The sequence below is a fragment of the Eptatretus burgeri genome, chromosome 8, assembly GCF_056783735.1.
Source record: "Eptatretus burgeri isolate ZD-2024b chromosome 8, Ebu_testis_v1, whole genome shotgun sequence".
NCBI lineage: Eukaryota > Metazoa > Chordata > Myxini > Myxiniformes > Myxinidae > Eptatretus > Eptatretus burgeri.
In genome coordinates this window covers 90,337,130-90,351,314 of record NC_140968.1, presented here as the reverse complement: position 1 = coordinate 90,351,314, position 14,185 = coordinate 90,337,130, and the positions used below count along the sequence as shown (strand labels likewise).

At 45.2% G+C, this 14,185-nt stretch overlaps 1 long non-coding RNA gene across 4 annotated transcripts in view; it reads left to right on the top strand.

Moving 5' to 3' along the window:
* The window catches only part of LOC147022253 (uncharacterized), a 136,375-nt gene that overhangs the window by 98,572 nt on the left and 23,618 nt on the right, over nt 1-14,185 (top strand). Inside the window, exon 5 of one of the 4 annotated variants that reach the window (XR_015061133.1) lies at nt 5,776-5,892. The exons of the other annotated variants lie outside the window; for them this stretch is intronic. This is a non-coding gene — a long non-coding RNA (uncharacterized LOC147022253). The remainder of the gene's footprint in view (nt 1-5,775; nt 5,893-14,185) is intronic. 4 annotated transcript variants of the gene reach the window in all.

The window sequence follows — 14,185 nt, the reverse complement described above, 5'->3', positions numbered from 1 at the left end:
TATTTAAAATAGTCGAGTTTGAGCGTTTTAACACGTTCAGAAGAAACGTTTCAAATTTCCAAACCCCAGCGTCAAAAAAAAAAAAAAAAAAAAAACAAAGGCGAGTGACAGCAATTTAAATCGTTCATTGTAAACAATGAAACTAGCTGAGTGGTACCGTTTAAAAGTCGTTGAGTGTAAAAAAATCCAATTGTTGAGCGCAAGCGTCTACTTTCAATAGTGGAGATGCAGCCATTTAAATCGTTGAGTGGCAGCCTACGAACCTACCCGTGGACACGCGGACGCAAGGACGATCCACCATAACCCACACCCTCCCCCTCACACCCACCTACTACTGCCAACATGAACAAACTACTACTAATACTAATACTAATAGTAATACTGATACTGATACTGTTACTGCTGACATGGACATCGACTCAAAAAGCACTCGAAAACACTGTTGGGTTCCCCTTTTATGAACACCATTTTTATATACCAATTCCCAAAACCGCTGAGAACACGTCTTTATATGGCAGTTGTAACCTAGAAACACGTTGATTTTTTTTTTTTGTCGACCGGAAGACGTCATTGGAATACGTCTACATACGTCGATGTGTGTTGGGACTACGTAAAGAATTGGTTCAAAGCACGTCAAACATAAGTTAGAAATAAGTTTCGCGTAAAAAAGACATTACCGCGACGTGTTTCGACTTATGAGTAGCTTATAAGTAGCCTTTGTGGACGTGTGTAAGCGTCCACATATCGTGTGTAAAACTTATCCTCATCGCATGCGAACGTGTGTCATACGCCGAGTACGTCGTAAAATTTTGAACATGTTCAAAATTTCTTGACGTACTCTACTTACTACGACATATGATAGCGTATTTAGCGTTCTACTCGCGCATACCAAACTTACCCATACCGTATTTGACGTGCCCCAACGTTTTAGACACACTTTTTGTTACGTCGGCATACGCTGGCAAGATCGCCAAGGTGTGACCACGATTTTGACCCTTCCATTTCTACGGCAGTTATGATTCGAATCGTTGTGTGTCAGCCTTTTAATAGGCTACGTCACGACATCGTCGGCGATGCGTGCAACGCGCTATGCCGAAGTTAGACTATCGTTGGGCATCGGTTGTGTAGGCCGACAACAGGTTCAGCATTCGTTGGTATAAGTTATCTATAACACAACGAAACGTTCTGTGTAGTTACCAATGCGTTATACATAAGACCAAGTCGCTATGAATACGTCCGAATCTTTAAAAAAAAACATCAAAAGTTCAATGTAAGCCAGCATTTTACATAAATTTTAACACGTTGCCATCGCTGGCTAAAACGTCAAGGTGTGACCGGGCCTTTAGATCAGTTATGTCAATAAGTCTGTGTTCAGATAGATTTCTCCACCATCGTCTAGCGGGAATTTTTCATGTAACAGGGCTGTGATCTTTGAGGTCGTGTTTTCTTTTACTGTCTTTATTTTGGACCAACCGCTTCACAACAACCACCTCCACCACCAACATCGCTCTCATCAACCATCTCCACAACGACCACCACGACATCCCCTCACCACCTATGCCACAACAAGCAACGCCTCACGTTCATCTCCATTGCGCTGCCATCTTTGCGCCAGCCACGGCAAATTCCCCACAAACAACATCTCTGCCACCAGACGCGGGGATGCCTTCGTTGGGGCGAGGGTTGATGATTTCACCCACGTCCGCTCTCTCCAAGCTTCACGACAATTCAAATCAAAAGATCGAAAGGGGTGGAGCCAGCGGGGGGTCAGAGGTGAGAGATCGGAGATCAAAACCTCGCCTCACGGACCCAATATAAGGGCACGCAGAGACGCCAAGCGCGCAGTTGTGTGGAGTCGCGTTGGGAGCTGGGTCAGTCTGGAGTCTGCAGTCGGTGAGGAGCTGGAGAGAGCGGAGGAGACTGGAGCTCGGAGCGCGACCTGCCGGGCGGAACAGTGGGTCGCTGGAGAGAGGCCGGAGAGGAGTTGCCAACCAGCGGCATAATGGTCCGAGGTGATCCGGCCACGGGACAGTCCAAACGACGCTGAGGAACGGGCGGGCTCTTAAGAGAGCATCAACTCTGAAGGAGCAAAGGCCCGTTCGTTCCTCTGAGGCGTTGTCGACTTGGCCTGGGTTGTCGTTGTTGACATGACGAGGCCTGGGCTGAGCCCCGGTCACGCCAGCTGCCGTGTGGATGGGACATCGAGGAGCGCCCAGCGAGTCGCCACGGAGGCGACAGGTAACCAGCGCGGTCTCGGAGCTTTTGCGGTCTCCACAGCTCCGTGACTTATAAAGACCCACGAGGTCCAGTTCTGCCCCCTTGCCTTTTCTGGGGTTTTTTTTTGCATGAATGATGTTGCGCCAAGTCCGTTTAGTAGAACTGTTTAGTGCATGTGTGTGCATAATAAATAGACGGTTGTAGTTCTTTGTCTTGCTCGTGTTTTGTCCCATACTTGCATTGGTTGCATACATGACTGCATGATTGCATACCTGCATTGGTTGTATACATGACTGCATGATTGCATACGTGCATTGGTTGCATTCATGACTGCATGACTGCTTACGGGTGTGAAATAAATGTCATGGTTTAAATGTTCACCTGTTCGTTGCGTCCTTTCCCTCATTGAACTGCCATAATTTAGTTCGGAATATAGCTGGCTCTTTAATAGCCGATAAGAGAATCGGGTCCAACGGGGCTTCACGATAATAACCCGCTCGGTTTATCACAAAACGGAGCGAGCTGCTTAAGCGGCTCGTTTCCAAGCAGGCCCCGTTGAGGTACAGTCTCTCGGTAGTCTGCCCGCACGATTAATTAGGTAAATCGACCATTCGGCGATCGGACCCTGTAGCGCGGGTAGAGTATTGACAAGGCTGTGGTGTGATTAGGGACACATCCGTAACTGGATTTCAGCGTTGTTCTGAAAGCTGCGACTAGGTTTGCCCGTTCGGTGGGCGAGAGCGGCCGCCATTGGCTAGAAGCGGTCGCCCGCATGCCGACGGGCGGGAAACCACAACGATATATATATATATATATATATATATATATATATATATATATATATATATATATATTTATATATATATTTATTTATATATATATATATATATATATTTATATATATATATATATTTATTTATATATATATATATATATATTTATATATATATATATTTATTTATATATATATATACACGAAGCATGTGGAGTGTGTTGAGCACTTCCCCGATCTCCATTGGATATAGTCCTACACCAAGATTGGGGGAGTGCTCGTCACACTCCACAAGTTTCAATTTTCCCGCCGATCACATCACGTACCTTCTGGTTGAATGATTTGCATTAGCGGGAACTATCATTTGGGTGGCAGACGGGCAGTTGTTCTTTGTGGATTATGCGGTTTTACTGTGCGAGATATAATCTATGGCGATGCTCACCATAAGTCAGGAAGTGCATCTGATGTGTGTGTATGTATGTATGTATGTATATGTATATTATATATATACATATATATATATATATATATATATATATGTATGTGTGTACATATATATGTATATACACATATATATCTTGTCGCCCAGAATAACCCCCCAACCCAATTTGTGGTGATGGGCGGTTAACACCGTCGGCCCCCGGAGGATCGAGCGGTCTTTCCTTCAGAAGAGGCAGACACATTGATCCTTGGAGATTTTAACACGTGCTCAAAGGGCATGGCGGATGGTGGAGGAGCGTAGAGAATGAAACAGATGCAGAGATACAGCCTCTTAAAAAAATACATTTCAGGAAAATAAAACATTCACAAAGAACGATAATTCAAAAGGAAATGATAATAATATGAAATAAATAAATCCGACAGTCAAGGCCTCACACACAGACTCAAATACGGATAACGGGGAAACAAAATAAAAAGCAAAACCTTCCCTCCAAACTATTGCTTTACTTAACTTTACCCAGAGCTGATCGTTGTGGAACTGGAACGCACACTAGGCAATCCGTGAGCGGCACTCCACACAAAGACTCAAAGCCCCAGTGTAGTGGCTTCAGGCGCTCCACTCATAATCATCGACCCGACCAGAAGCAAAAGGCCGGCGTCTTACTTTGCCACGTGAGCCAAAACGCCTCAACACGAATTCAATGGCTGCGTCGTCCTCTTCGGTGTGCACTCAACCTCCATTCTCGCCTCTCCAAACAATGCAACTCGTGCCTCCACCCTGATCACACCTCTCCCAAAATGCCAAGCCAACTCCTCCTTCCTCTTAAGATGCACAACCCTCTCCTGTGCTCTTTCTCTCTCTCTCTCTGGCTCTCTCGCCTTACAAAATGCGCCACTATAATCCTCTCAAAATGCACAAGCTGCCTTTCTCTTCAAATGTCCAACCTCTCCTGTGTGCTCTCTCTCTCTCCCTGGCCTCTATGTCCTCTACCTCCGGGGCATGGCCTGCTCCTGGAAAGGCGGGAAAAGCGGAGCTTTCTGCCCATTTGTTGTGGTTTCAGGGACGGGGCTTTCTTCCCCTCACCTTTATTGCCTGGCTTGAAATTTAAAAACCAAGGAAAAAATCACAGAGGGAAATCATGTACTGGGGAACTTATTCTTACTCCCTAAGCTAATAAACACCACACCACCCCTCGTGTGGTGACACGTAACACTTAAGCTCACAAATTCCCTTCTGACTACATTGAGATGCTTTCTACTCGTCCACTGACCAAGCAACTCTTCACAATGCTATTTATTCTCTATTAGGTTCTTCCATCTACCCCCATAATCATGACTATATATATATATATATATATATATATATATATATATATATATATATATATATATATATATATATATATATATATATAGATATATATACACACACACACACACACACACACACACACACACACACACACACACACACACACTCACACACACCACATTCTTGGCTTCTGAGATGACATTGGTGACTTCAATTTATGAAACGGCAGCCAAATTTCGAAAACAATTTTCACCTGATTTATTTATAATGAGTAGGGAGATTTTATATACATGGACACTCAGCACTATGTCCTGCTTTGCAAACAATGTATTAACAACCTTGCTTTTTACCTTCTTTCACACTCTCCCTTTTACAAATTCCGTCTACCTCTCTATACTCTTGTTTCTATGGTAACAAGCTCAATCAATCTGTCTTTGTTGCTCTCGTAACCAGCAAATATATTAGAAGCTCAATGATGCTTTGCAGGTGGAGAGATGTTGGGAATAAGCAAACATGACACAAAATATAATCCTTTCCCAATAAACTGCATTTCAGGAGAAGCTTAATGGAAGCATATACAAGGTTTATGAATGAATACTACTTTCCAAATAAGATCACAAAAAAATTAAACAACGAATAAGAAAACACTCCTGGGCCCAAATATATCAAATGCACATTATTGTGAGTACAAGCAAAACCACACCAAGCTTGAATGATGACAGCAACACTATGTGGTGTTGCTTACACACTATGGTAAATCACATCTGGTTAGTACAGTCCCTTCAGAAGGCCTGTTCATATGTAGTACTGTCAAGGAAAGTAGTAGCCACTGTGACTGGGTCCTGATAGATATTGAACATCTTAAAGGCTTCCCACCCAAAAATCCAATGTACATATATAAGCTGAGGTCGTGCGTGCGTGCGTGCGTGCATAATATAAACTTCCATGCTGTTTTAGCCAAAGAAAGCTGCATAAGGCAACCAATAAAAGCTACACAAGGTATAAGACCTTTGCTGTTTCATACCCTACCCAGGTGCTTCTTCTACAGCTGCAAACATTCACAAGTCGTACATACAGGTACATGTTTCTGTCTACGCTGTCGCTCATGATTCACTAACAAGTGATGAAACTGGTCGAGCGGCTGAGGGGGGTGAGTAGCATTGGGACTCTCATGTATATATTACATTTACTTGTATGTATGTATGTATGCATGGATGTATGGACAGGAAATCATAAAGTACTTTCTGAAAAGGGCATGTGGGTGTCGATGCAAGACATGTTATTCAGTGACGAAAAGGTGGATGCTTTAGTGAGAACACTAAGCTGTGTTGAGGCATCCAATAGACGGCGATGTTTGATATCTACAAGAAGATTGAAATGACGCAAAAAATCTGAACCTAGGATGGACTATCTGGTGTCGACAATCGTACTAAAACTGAAGACCCACGAAAATGTGCGGCGTAAGCCCAAATCAAGCTGGAGGAGACATTCTCCAAAAGTAGCAATAGTACTCTTGTTGGCATATAATGAATATTCATGTCGATTTTTTTTTACCATTCAGTGGCAGACGGCGGCACAATGCTCACCTCTGCCCCGATATTCACAATAAATTGAAGTCCGCTCGTAGGATCCACGAGGAAGACAAAGTGAAAGGACTGACGTCTGGCCCTGGTGAATTCATCGCCATCTGTTGTGGGTCTCGTCATTTCTTACAAACTGTATATAATGAGTATGGTTGAGCTGGATGTGAGGCTGTGTATTGTGGGGGACTTTAACATGCATGTGGAAGTGGTGGAGTTTGGGGAAGAGGAATGCGTTAGGAAATGATGTTGGAAAACGAGGAATAGAGAGTGTCGAGAGCTGGTTGAACTGGTGGTAAGTGATGGGCTAGCCGGCCATAGCTGGTTCATTCTTTCAAAAGCGGGAAAGCCACAAGATTACCATTCGGAGTGGACAACATAGAACAGAATTGGATTTGGTAGCGGTAAGGAGCGACAGTTGTGGAGGGTTAAGGATTGTAAAGCGGTGGCAGGAAAGCATGTTACCACCTAGCACAAGCCTGTGGTGTTTGTGGGACAGATGAAGTAAAGGAGAGATGTTCGGGGCAGGAGTCGGAAGATTATTAGGTGTGGGAAGTGTCGAGGAAACGTCATCGTTGAGTACAAGGAGATGTTGAGGGCTAGGTATGAGCAACTTGGTGAAGAAGCGGAAGGTTTGCATGAGGAGTGGAAGAAGTACGGAAAGGCGTTAAGGGGAATTGCAAAAAAAATTGTGTGGAACGACATCAGGAAAGGGTGCATTGTTGAGGGATAAAATCCAAGTATGGTGGACGGAGAAGGAAGTGAAGGAAGTTGGTGAAAAGGAATTTTGGAAGAGGATAGATAAGATGAAGGATAAGGGGAGGCAGCCGGAGGTGGGGTTGCTGCACCTATGTGGGCAGAAGAAGAAAGCAGCAAGGTGAGCTGTGGAGAAGGTGAGGAATGATATGGAAGAAGGAGGTGAACAACACGCTGGAAGAGGATGGTGGAAGGAAGGTGATATGTAAATTGGCTCATGACAGGTATGATTGTAAGGACATGAAGGGGGGAGGGTGGTGATTAAGGATGGTGGCAGGAGGCTAGTGACAGAGAGAGGGGGCATTATTGAAGCTGTGGGAAGGATATTTAAAAGAGCTGTTGAACTTGGAAGGAAGCAATGGTGATCTGGAGCTACGATATTATGTGGAGGGAAAAGTGGAGTTGGTGGAGATCACAGAGGAGGACGTGTAGATGGTATTGAAGAGAGGAAGAGTGACAGGCATTGATGATGTGTGTACAGAGATGATCATTGCAGTGGAAAAAGTCGGAGTCAGTTTAACAAAGAGGTTGGTGAATATACTATGTGTATGAGAGGGTTCAATTCCGGAGGAGTGGAGGACAATGTTAATTGTGCTGATATGGAAGGGGAAGGGTGAAATACAGGGGCATTATGCTCCTATGTCATGTAATGAAGGTGCTGGAGAGGAATCTGGATGGGATGACAAGGAAGAGTGTGGAGATGGAGAATGGAGAAGAGCAGTAGGGGTTTAGAAAGGGTAGTGGGATGAGGGATTGGATGTTCACACTGAGACAGCTGGTGGTGAAGAGGTTTTAGGTGCAAAGTGAGATTGCATTGGGATTTGTGGACCTGGAGAAGGCCTACGACACTGTCCCATGTGAGATGGTGATGGCGACACTGAGATGCATCCGAGTGCCGGTAACAGAAGTTAGCTTGGTGGAAGGGATGTACAAGGGAATGAAGGGAAGAGTTTTGGTCGGTCCTAGGATGTCTGAGGAGTTCAGCGTGAACATCGGTTTGAGGGAGGGAGGCACTCTCAGACCACTCATGTTTATCAGGGTGATGGAGCTGGTAAGCAGGAAGGTGAGCTAAAGGGGTGATATGGGGAGGATGCTGCATGCAGACAATCTGGCTCTAGTGGTGGAGAGTGGGTGGAAGATGCAGGAAATACTGGGGGAGTGGAAGGAGGCATTTGGGAAGCATCGGCTGAAGATGAGTATGGAGAACACTGAAGTGATGTGGGTCAAACAGCAGAGAAAATAAATTAATATCAGGTTTGAGGGGAAGGAGATCAGGCAGGGACATAGGTTTGAGTATCTCGAAAGAACACTGACCAGGGATGGTAAGTCTGAGGTAGAGGTGCGAAGTTGGAGTCAGGTTGGTGTGATTGTGTGGAGGAGGGTGAAGGGAGTAATGGCAGACAGAAGGATTTCAAGAAAATTGAAAGGGAAGATTCTGATGTGTGTAATGCTGGCCTACATTTACGGTCTGGAGATGGTGGCACTGATGGAGAGACAACAACAGAGGCTGCAGGTTTGCCAGAACAACTGGGTCAGTAGGATGGATTGAAGGAGGATGGATGAACTGAGGAAGGAGATTGGTGTGCAGATGAGTTTGACGGGGAGATTGGTGAAGTGCCAGCTGAGATGGGCTGAACACTTGGTACGGATGAGGGCAGACAGAATGGCAAAGAGAGCAGATAGGTTGAGGGAGCAAGGTAGGAGGAAAAGAGGTAGACCTTGGCTGAGATAGTAGGATTGTGTAAGGACAGATTCCCACAAGGTAGGGGGAGGTTGGAGAACGGAGAGAGTCGGTTGAGGACAGAGGGACGTGGAGGAGTATTGTGGTCAAGATAGGGCAGAAGCTTGGTGCCACACCAGATGTCACCCCTTGTAAAGGGAAGTAGGGGAAGATATACAGTGTATGTACATATATATATATATATATGTATATATATATATATATATATATATATATATATATATATATATATATATATATATATATATATATATATATATATATATATATATATATATATATATATATATATATATATATATATATGAAGACCACAAGGGGAAAACCAGAGATGTCAGGATAAGTCAATTTTGAAGAAACTGAAAGACAAAGTTTCAAGACTTTGGTGGACTGTTTAATAACTGTCATATGGATTTCTTTTCCAGTAAAAGGAAGAGTGATCATTGGCCGATCAAATTAAGCATGTAGCATTTGCCAAGCTTCTGTGTTATTTAATTGAAGAGCAAAGAACGAATCAATGTTGCAAACTGACATCACTGGTTATTCCCTTGTTTAATAATTGCCATACAATTTTAACCCAGGATGTGTAGCAAATTCATGCTTGTTGGTTATTAGCATACATTACATGACTTTGGTGATCACAGATTATTTTTTTCAACATTAAACGGTCATTGCTTTTTTGTTTGATTGGTGTTCAACGCCATACTCAAGGGTATTTCGCTTATATGACGACGGATTCTCCATTTCTTACTCCGTACTACTTAATAGGATGGAAAACCGGGAAGAAACCAAGGATAAACCACCCCCGCGATAGCCGAAGTCACCACATGTGACTCCCTCATATACCTAAGCAGGTTGATTGGGCGGTGGGTACATCGAATGAGGATGGGTACTCAGACGTGCTAACCATTAAGCCACGGCGTGGGACCCATAAAAGTCACAATAAAGGTTTGACCAGGCTTGAACCACAATATGCACCAACTACGGAGCCCGTGATCTAACCAAATACGCTATTGTAGTGCTCAGAGTTTATGCTTTGAAAAGTTTTACAACCTTTCATTTTTTAGTTTCTCAACTCTGAATATTATGGTGGAACAGTTAACATGAATGAAAGGGAGATAACCAGGAGTAAAGTACTGACAACTCTGGGGTTCTACTTGTTCAGCTTTGACAACACTTGTTTTTTCATTGCACGGCTAAACTTTATACCATATAAATTATGTGACACCCCTGGTTATTTGTTAAAGTAATATTGTGAGAGGAAACCTTATGTTGCCAACGATTGGCATTTGCAATAACCCTGAAATTTATAAAAAGTGACATCTCTGGTTTTCCCCTTGTGGTCTTCATATGTTTCTGTATATGTGTATATATTGTTACGGATTCGCACCCGCCGGCGTGCTGACGGCCACGTAACTCGAATCGCGGCACGTCGCCCACCGGACGGACAATCCAGTCGTGACCCTCTCGGACTAACGCCGGGAACCAGTCACGGGTGGACCTTTCGGTCTCACCGCGATGGAGCCAATCAGCCCCCGCGTGGGATAGGGTTGCTCGCCAAATTCGACCTACCTAAGTACCCACACGGAGGGTAGACCGGGCGATCGCACCTCGCCGCAGGTCGACTTCGGACACGGGCCACTTAAGCGACCCGTTCCGTACTATCGGGATAACCGAGCGGTGTTATTCGTCGACCTCGACGGTTCGATTAATTATCGGGCGTATTCAGCCCACTACCAACCCTTTACGTGAAGCAAGATGAGGATTCAATGAAATAAATGACGAAGCGAAGCGGGAAACAGTTCAACACAAAGCACATTTATTCGCGATGAACGGAAAGCACACATATTCAATTCCACCAAAAGCACATAGAAAAGGAAAAGAAACACAATGCAATTTTTACACAAAAAGCAAATGCGACAATGCAGATCTAATACCGATTACGCGAGCACACGGCAACACTTATACAATTTTACTTCACAGACGGCGCCGACAACACATACCCAAAACCAAGAAAAAGAACCCTCAAAGATGAGGCGGGCCTGAGGCCGAGACCGGGTCGGGCCTACCCGTCTGGTGATGAGACGCGGAGCGGCGATGGTGCCTCAACTCCGCGGGCCTCGCGGACAGTGGGTAGGGGGTGGGAAAGGGGCCCCCTTGGTCGCACTATCTCAGCGCGGGGGGAAACAGGAGGGGGTTGCTGATGCTCGGGGTATAGAGGATTTCCACTCTGCCTCGAGTCCCGCGACGAGCGTCTCCACCTCGGCCAGGTCACGCCGTCGGCCTCCCTGGTGTGCAGCTCCCGGCACGACGCGAGCACCCCCTCGTCTGCCCTCGCCGCCTCTCCACAGCTCCGTCCCCTCCGCTCCGACTCCAACGCACACGACGACGACCAACTCCTTCTTGCTTCTTCTTCTTCCCAACTCCACCGCCCGCGAAGTCTTAACTCTTATTCACTTGACTGACGAACGTGGTCGCTTATATCAGCCCTGTGGCTTCGCTCTCTCATCTTTGACCCCCTGCCTTCGACCTTTCACCTCGCTCCCCATTGGCCCGAGAAAAAGTGGGCGTGAATGCTTTTTGATCCATAAATTTGCATATATCGATCGCCCTCCAACGCCCTGGAGGCGGGGCCAAATCGCCCCTCGCTCACCGATTGGACGGAACAAAAGTGGGCGTGTGTCGTTTTTGATCCGTTTTTCAAGTGGAAAATCCGTGGTTTTGTACACGCTGTTCGGCGCGCGCCCTGCACGAGTCCAACACCGGTACCCACAAGCGGCGCAAGAACGGTGGCGATGCGACGGTTGCGAGGTGTGACGTGAAGCGGCGCCGCGGTGGGTGGTTGATGTTGTGGTTGGTGGTGGTAACAATGGCGGTTGGTCCAAAATAAAGATAGTAAAAGAAAAACGGCTATCCTGAAGAGTCGCAGCACGCATAAATGACATGTATTCCCACTAGACAACGGGTTTGGGCCTAACTACACATATACTTACCGAGATATCTCACCTAAGGGACCTGAATGGTGGTTTGCGAATTTGGTAACCACAACAATATGTATATATATATATATATATATATATATATATATATATATATATATATATATATATTATATGTGGGGTATGCTTACACATTGTGGAAGCAGAAAAACCATGCTTCCAAATTGTCTTGGGTTGCTCACCTGCATTTTTTTTCATTCATTTCTATTTTCATTTACGGATGTTGTCTGATAATTCTATGATTTTTTTTCTTTTTCCCGGTGTTCCGGCTTCGTTGTCCATCGGCACGCATTACTCACCATGGTGGATGCTTGAGTTCGGAACATATTGGCGTATAGCTCAGATTGCAAGAATGTGCTGGGGTCCGTTCCACATTGACTGGATAGCCCTGACGCTCCGCTAAATATAGACCATCATTTGGTGCCCAGTGCACGTTCATGGCCAGAAAGCACTCCCAAAAACCCACACCCCATGCTAATCTCAGAGCTCCATCGCCTGACTGAGTTCTGGGGTGAATGAGTCCATCTTCGGCTTTGGGGCCTTCCAGGGGTGGGGCTACTTCTCGTGAAAGCATCTGCGCACCAATGAGGGTGCTGGGGAATGCCTACAGAGCGTTTTGATCTGAATTTGGGCTCCTTTGCCCAGCGTCTATAAAATAGCTGTGCAAGGACCATTGGAGTGAGAGTCTGCCAGTCAGAGTTCGCCAGACAGTCCGCCTCAGTCAGTCTCTGCCACAGACATTCAGTCTTCGCCAGTCAGTCTTCGACACACAGTCCGCTGCAGTCGGTCTCCTTCCCACGGCCATCAACGAGGGGTCAGAGAATCTTCTGGGTGTGAGGTGGCTGCTTCTCAATGTGGAGGGCTGGACAAAGAGGGTCCAGACCTGAACAGTGGCATGAGGGGAAAGGCGAAGCAGAGCACTGAGCAGGCGGATCGCCAGACCACCAATACACTGAGTAATTGCATGTACAGATAATTATCTCACACGCCATTATAAGCTACCACTTTACATGTTTTGTCTCTCCAACTTACTATCTTGTCTGCTGTGGATGCACAAGAGCGAAAAGAGCAACTACAGATATGCACCAATCAATTTTTCCTTCTCTGCACCCACTTGCACTTCATTACACCTCATTTTGCACCTCTTCACTCATGCACTATAGACACCCCCAGATTTCTTTCCTCTTGCCCCTCCAAAGTGACTGGGAAGCGTAGGCCCATCAGCCGCACCAGGTACCACAGAGGTCGTTCACATCTTATCCTTTCTTTCATCTTTCTACCTATTCTAAGTTCCTCGGATGTGTGTGTGTGTGTGTGTGTGTGTGTGTGTGTGTGTGTGTGTGTGTGTGTGTGTGTGTGTGTGTGTGTGTGTGTGTGTGTGTGTGTGTGTGTGTGTGTGTGTGTGTGTGTGTAATGGCACCTGTAATGTTTGCCTAGGATAAGATTGTCGAAGTTTGTATCAGGTTAGCTCTGCACTGTCTTCTTTTTAATATTTGCATTTATTTTGCTGAACCACACAAATCCCTGCTGTACATATTGCTGTGATTAAATCCCTTTTATTGTCCACATGCTGTTTTTTTTTTCCTTGCCCATGCTTTGTTGTAAAAAATTGCTTGTGTTTTAATGTACCCAGCTCGTTCTGTCTTTTCCTCCATTGGTCCAGTGTAGTCCGCACTCAGGTTAGCCAGGAAGTTCTGCTGCACTAAATTGCTCTTATTAGCTGGTGCATGACTCGCAGCTCTGCTCGGCTGCACCTGATCCGGTAAGTCGAGTACACATCGAGGGCATGAGACTTTCTCCTCTTTCTGCCTTTCTTGTTTCTCCTCTTTCTGCCTTTCTTCTTTATCTTCTTTCTGCCTTTCTCGTTTCTCCTCTTTCTGCCTTTCTTCTCTTTCCTCTTTCTGCCTTTCTTCTCTTTCCTCTTTCTGCCTTTCTTCTCTTTCCTCTTTCTGCCTTTCTTCTTTATCTTCTTTCTGCCTTTCTCGTTTCTCCTCTTTCTGCCTTTCTTATCTTTCCTCTTTCTGCCTTTCTTCTCTTTCCTCTTTCTGCCTTTCTTCTCTTTCCTCTTTCTGCCTTTCTTCTCTTTCCTCTTTCTGCCTTTCTTCTCTTTCCTCTTTCTGCCTTTCTTCTCTTTCCTCTTTCTGCCTTTCTTCTCTTTCCTCTTTCTGCCTTTCTTCTCTTTCCTCTTTCTGCCTTTTTTCTTTATCTTCTTTCTGTCTTTCTCTTTTCTCCTCTTTCTGCCTTTCTTCTCTTTCCTCTTTCTGCCTTTCTTCTTTATCTTCTTTCTGCCTTTCTTGTTTCTTCTCTTTCTGCCTTTCTTCTCTTTCCTCTTTCTGCCTTTCTTCTTTATCTTCTTTCTGCGTTTCT